This window comes from Arachis stenosperma, chromosome 6 (assembly GCF_014773155.1).
Source record: "Arachis stenosperma cultivar V10309 chromosome 6, arast.V10309.gnm1.PFL2, whole genome shotgun sequence".
NCBI classification, from domain to species: domain Eukaryota; kingdom Viridiplantae; phylum Streptophyta; class Magnoliopsida; order Fabales; family Fabaceae; genus Arachis; species Arachis stenosperma.
Genome location: NC_080382.1, coordinates 75751407 through 75757295, shown reverse-complemented (window position 1 = coordinate 75757295; position 5889 = coordinate 75751407). Strand labels below are relative to the sequence as shown.

At 40.5% G+C, this 5889-nt stretch overlaps 1 non-coding gene across 1 annotated transcript; it reads left to right on the top strand.

Moving 5' to 3' along the window:
* The first annotated feature begins 2601 nt into the window (after positions 1–2601).
* Positions 2602–2709, top strand: LOC130938400 (small nucleolar RNA R71). Its single transcript, XR_009069567.1, has one exon. It is a non-coding gene; the product is annotated as a small nucleolar RNA R71 (small nucleolar RNA).
* The last annotated feature ends 3180 nt before the right edge of the window (positions 2710–5889 follow it).

Here is a 5889-nt window from a genome sequence, read left to right as displayed (position 1 = left end):
CTTTCCTCTTTTTAGAGGTTTCTCCGGCCTTGGATGCCATAAATGGTTATGGAAAACGAAAAAGAAACGCTTTTACCACACCAAACTTAAAAGGTTTGCTCGTCCTCGAGCAAAAGAAGAAAGAAGAGAGTAGAAGAAGAAGAAATGAGGAAGAGAGAGATGGTAGTGTGTTCGGCCAAAGAGGGGGAGAAGTGGTGTTTAGGTTGTGTGAAAATGAAGAAGTGAAGAAGGGTATTTATAGGAGAGAGGGGAGAAGGAGTTCGGCCAAGTATGGGTGGGTTTGGGAGGGAAAGTGGTTTGAATTTGAAGGGTGAGGTTGGTGGGGTTTTATGAAGGATGGATGTGAGTGGTGAAGAGAAAGATGGGATTTGATAGGTGAGGGGTTTTTGGGGAAGAGGTATTGAGGTGATTGGTGAATGGGGGAAGAAGAGAGAGGGTGGTGGTGGGGTCCTGTGGGGTCCACAGATCCTGTGGTGTCAAGGAAAAGTCATCCCTGCACCAAATGTTGCTCAAAATCACGTTTTGAGCCATTTCTGGCGTTAAACGCCGGGCTGATGCCTATTCCTGGCGTTTAACGCCAGGTTCTTGCCCTTTTCTGGCGTTTAACGCCAGTCTGGTGCCCCTTTCTGGCGTTAAACGCCCAGAATGGTGCCAGACTGGGCGTTAAACGCCCAACTGCTAGGCTTACTGGCGTTTGAACGCCAGCAACATCTTCCTCCAGGGTGTGCTGTTTTTCTTCCTGTTTTTCATTTTGTTTTTGCTTTTTTCATTGATTTTGTGACTTCTTATGATCATCAACCTACAAAAAAACATAAAATAACAAAAGAAAATATATAAAATATAATCATTGGGTTGCCTCCCAACAAGCGCTTCTTTAATGTCAGTAGCTTGACAGATGGCTCTCATTGAGCCTTACAAATGATCAGAGCAATGTGGGAACCTCCCAACACCAAACTTAGAGTTTGAATGTGGGGGTTCAACACCAAACTTAGAGTTTGGTTGTGGCCTCCCAACACCAAACTTAGAGTTTGACTTTGGGGGCTCTATTTGTCTCTGATTTGAGGGAAGCTCTTCAAGCTTCATCTCCATGGTGACAGAGGGATATCCTTGAGCCTTAAACACAAAGGATTCTTCATTCACTTGAATGATTAGTTCACCTCTATCAACATCAATCACAGCCTTTGCTGTGGCTAGGAAGGGTCTGCCAAGGATGATGGATTCATCCATGCACTTCCCAGTCTCTAGGACTATGAAATCAGCAGGGATGTAATGGTTTTCAATTTTTACCAAAACATTCTCTACAAGTCCATGAGCTTGTTTTCTTGAGTTGTCTGCCATCTCTAATGAGATTCTTGCAGCTTGTACCTCAAAGATCCCTAGCTTCTCCATTACAGAGAGAGGCATGAGGTTCACACTTGACCCTAAGTCACACAGGGCCTTCTTGAAGGTCATGGTGCCTATGGTACAAGGTATTGAAAACTTCCCAGGATCTTGTCTCTTTTGAGGTAATTTCTGCCTAGACAAGTCATCCAGTTCTTTGGTGAGCAAGGGAGGTTCATCTTCCCAAGTCTCATTTCCAAATAACTTGTCATTTAGCTTCATGATTGCTCCAAGATATTTAGCAACTTGCTCTTCAGTGACATACTCATCCTCTTCAGAGGAAGAATACTCATCAGAGCTCATGAAAGGCAGAAGTAAATCCAATGGAATCTCTATGGTCTCATTTTGAGTCTCAGATTCCCATGGTTCCTCATTGGGGAACTCAAAGGAGGTTGGTGCACGCCCATTGAGGTCTTCCTCAGTGGCGTCCACTTCCTCTCTTTCCTCTCCATATTCGGCCATGTTTATGGCTTTGCACTCTCCTTTTGGATTTTCTTCTGTGTTGCTTGGGAGAGTACTAGGAGGGAGTTCAGTAATTTTCTTGCTCAGCTGACCCACTTGTCCTTCCAAATTTCTGATGGAGGACCTTGTTTCATTCATGAAACTTTGAGTGGTTTTGATTAGATCAAAGACCATGGTTGCTAAGTCAGAGGTATTCTGCTTAGAACTCTCTGTCTGTTGCTGAGAAGATGATGGAAAAGGCTTGCCATTGCTAAACCTGTTTCTTCCACCATTATTATTGTTGAAACCTTGTTGAGGTTTCTCTTGATTCTTCCATGAGAAATTTGGGTGATTTCTCCATGAAGAATTGTAGGTGTTTCCATAGGGCTCTCCTAGGTAATTCACCTCTTCCATTGAAGGGTTCTCAGGATCATAAGCTTCTTCCTCAGAGGAAGCATCCTTAGTACTGCTTGGTGCATTTTGCATTCCAGACAGACTTTGAGAAATCAAATTGACTTGTTGAGTCAATATCTTGTTCTGAGCCAAAATGGCATTCAGAGTATCAATCTCAAGAACTCCTTTCTTCTGATTAGTCCCATTGTTCACAGGATTCCTTTCAGAAGTGTACATGAATTGGTTATTTGCAACCATTTCAATTAGCTCTTGAGCCTCTGTAGGCGTCTTCTTCAAATGAAGAGATCCTCCAGCAGAGCTATCCAAAGACATCTTGGATAGTTCAGAGAGACCATCATAGAAGATACCTATGATGCTCCATTCAGAAAGCATGTCTGAGGGACATCTTCTGATTAATTGTTTGTATCTTTCCCAAGCTTCATAGAGGGATTCTCCATCCTTCTGTCTGAAGGTTTGGACTTCCACTCTAAGCTTACTCCATTTTTGAGGTGGAAAGAATTTTGCCAAGAAGGCATTGACTAGCTTTTCCCAAGAATCCAGGCTATCTTTAGGTTGTGAGTCCAACCATATCCTAGCTCTGTCTCTTACAGCAAAAGGGAATAGCATCAGTCTGTAGACCTCAGGGTCAACCCCATTAGTCTTGACTGTGTCACAGATTTGCAAGAACTCAGCTAAAAACTGATGAGGATCTTCCATTGGAAGTCCATGGAATTTGCAATTCTGTTGCATTAGAGAAACTAATTGAGGCTTAAGCTCAAAGTTGTTTGCTCCAATGGCAGGGATAGAGATGCTTCTCCCATAGAAGTTGGGAGTAGGTGCAGTAAAGTCACCCAGCACCTTCCTTGCATTGTTGGCATTGTTGTTGTTTTCGGCTGCCATGTGTTCTTCTTCTTTGAAGAATTCGGTCAGGTCCTCTAAAGAGAGTTGTGCCTTGGCTTCTCTTAGCTTTCGCTTCAAGGTTCTCTCAGGTTCAGGGTCAGCTTCAACAAGAATGCCTTTGTCTCTGCTCCTGCTCATATGAAAGAGAAGAGAAAAAGAAAATGTGGAATCCTCTATGTCACAGTATAGAGATTCCTTGAAGTGTCAGAGGAAAAGAAAAATAGAAAAAGGAGGTAGAAGAATTCGAACTTGATTAGATAGAGTTCGAATTGTGCATTAAGAAGGAGTAGTACTCCATAAATAGAAGGATGTGGGAGGAGAGGAAGAAGATTTTCGAAAATTCAATTAAACAGATTTTGAAAACATTTTGAAAAACATTTAATTGATTTTCGAAAATAAAAGTAAGAAAGAAATCAAGTGTTTTTTTGAAAAAGGAATTGAAATTAGAAATCAAAAAGATTTGATTGAAAACTATTTTGAAAAAGATGAGGTTAAGAAGATATGATTAGTTTTAAAGAGATGTGATTGAGAAGATATGATTTGAAAACAATTTTAAAAGATATGTTTTGAAAACAATTTTAAAAGATTTGATTTTGAAAATTAGTGACTTGCCTAACAAGAAAAGATATGATTCAAACATTAAACCTTTCTCAACAGAAAAGGCAACAAATTTGAGATGTTCAATCAAATCATTAATTGTTAGTAAGTATCTTTGAAAAAGGAAAGAAATTGATTTTGAAAACATTTGATTGAAAAAAATATGATTTGAAAAAGATTTGATTTTGAAAAACTTTGAAAACTTGAAAAAAAATTGATTTGAAAACAAAATTCTCCCCCTAGCACCATCCTGGCGTTAAACGCCCAGAATGGTATACATTCTGGCGTTTAACGCCCAAAATGCACCCTTTTTGGGCGTTAAACGCCCAACCAGGTACCCTGGCTGGCGTTTAAACACCAGTCTGTCTTCTTCACTGGGCATTTTTGAATGCTCAGCTTTTTCTGTATAATTCCTCTGCAGCATGTTCTGAATCTTCAATTCTTGTATTATTGACTTGAAAAGACACACTTTAAAAAATATTTTTGGATTTTTTTTTTAATAATCAAAATGCAACAAGAATGAAATAACAATGCATGCAAGACACCAAACTTAGCAGTTTGTATACTACTGACACTAATGAGAATGCATATGAGACACACAAAACACTCAAGTCAATTGAATTCAAAGATTAGAACCCGAAAATATCAAGAATTACTTGAAGACCATTAAGACACATGAATTAATGCATGCAATTGACACCAAACTTAAGATGAGACACTAAACTTAAGCAAGAAACATCAAATATTTTTGGTTTTTATGATTTTGTAAATTTTTTTTTTTTTGTGTTTTTCGAAAATTAAGTGGAAAAAGATATCAAAATTCTTAATGAGAATTCCAGGAATCAGTGCAATGCTAGTCTAAGACTCCGGTCCAGGAATTAGACATGGCTTCACAGCCAGCCAAGCTTTCAAAGAAAGCTTCGGTCCAAAACACTAGACATGGCCAAAGGCCAGCCAAGCCTTAGCAGATCACTGCTCCAAAAGCAAGATTGATGAAAATCAACAAGCTCTTGTGATGATAAGTTGAAACCTCGGTCCAATGAGATTAGACATGGCTTCTCAGCCAGCCAGACTTCAACAAATCATCATGAAACTCTAGAATTCATCTTCAAGAATTTCGAAAAAAAAAATACCTAATCTAAGCAACAAGATGAACCGTCAGTTGTCCATACACAAGAACAATCCCCCGGCAACGGCGCCAAAAACTTGGTGCTGTTGCCGGATTTTGGCACTGATGTTACCGGACCTAAAGCTTGCTCAAAACTCGAACAATCCCCGGCAACGGCGCCAAAAACTTGGTGCTCAATACCATGGCATAAACACAACTTCGCACAACTAACCAGCAAGTGCACTGGGTCGTCCAAGTAATAAACCTTACGTGAGTAAGGGTCGATCCCACGGAGATTGGTGGTATGAAGCAAGCTATGGTCATCTTGTAAATCTCAGTCAGGCAGACTCAAATGGGTATAGTGATAAACGAATAAAGCATAAAGATAAAGATAAAGATAGAGATACTTATGTATATCATTGGTGTAAGAGCTTCAGACAAGCGTATGAAGATGCCTTCCCTTCCGTCTCTCTGCTTTCCTACTGCCTTCATCCAATTCTTCTTACTCCTTTCCATGGCAAGCTCGTGTAGGGTTTTACTGTTGTCAGCAGCTACCTCCCATCCTCTCAGTGAAAATACGTCCCTGATGCTCTGTCACAGCATAGGCTAATCATCTGTCAGTTCTCGTTCAGGCCGGAATAATATCCATTGATACTTTTGCGTCTGTCACTAACGCCCTAGCCTGCTAGGAGTTTGAAGCACGTCATAGTCATTCAATCATTGAATCCTACTCAGAATACCACAGACAAGGTTAGACCTTCCGGATTCTCTTGAATGCCGCCATCAGTTCTTGCCTATACCACGAAGACTCTGATCTCACGGAATGGCTGGCTCGTTTGTCAGGCGAGCACTCGGTTGTCAGGCGATCAACCATGCATCGTGTATCAGTAATCCAAGAGATATTCACTAAGCCTCGCATGCTTGTAGAACAAGAATGGTTGTCAGTCACCTTGTTCATGGGTGAGAATGATGATGAGTGTCACAGATCATCACATTCATCAAGTTGAAGAACAAGTGATATCTTGGACAAAGAACAAGCAGAATTGAATAGAAGAACAATAGTAATTGCA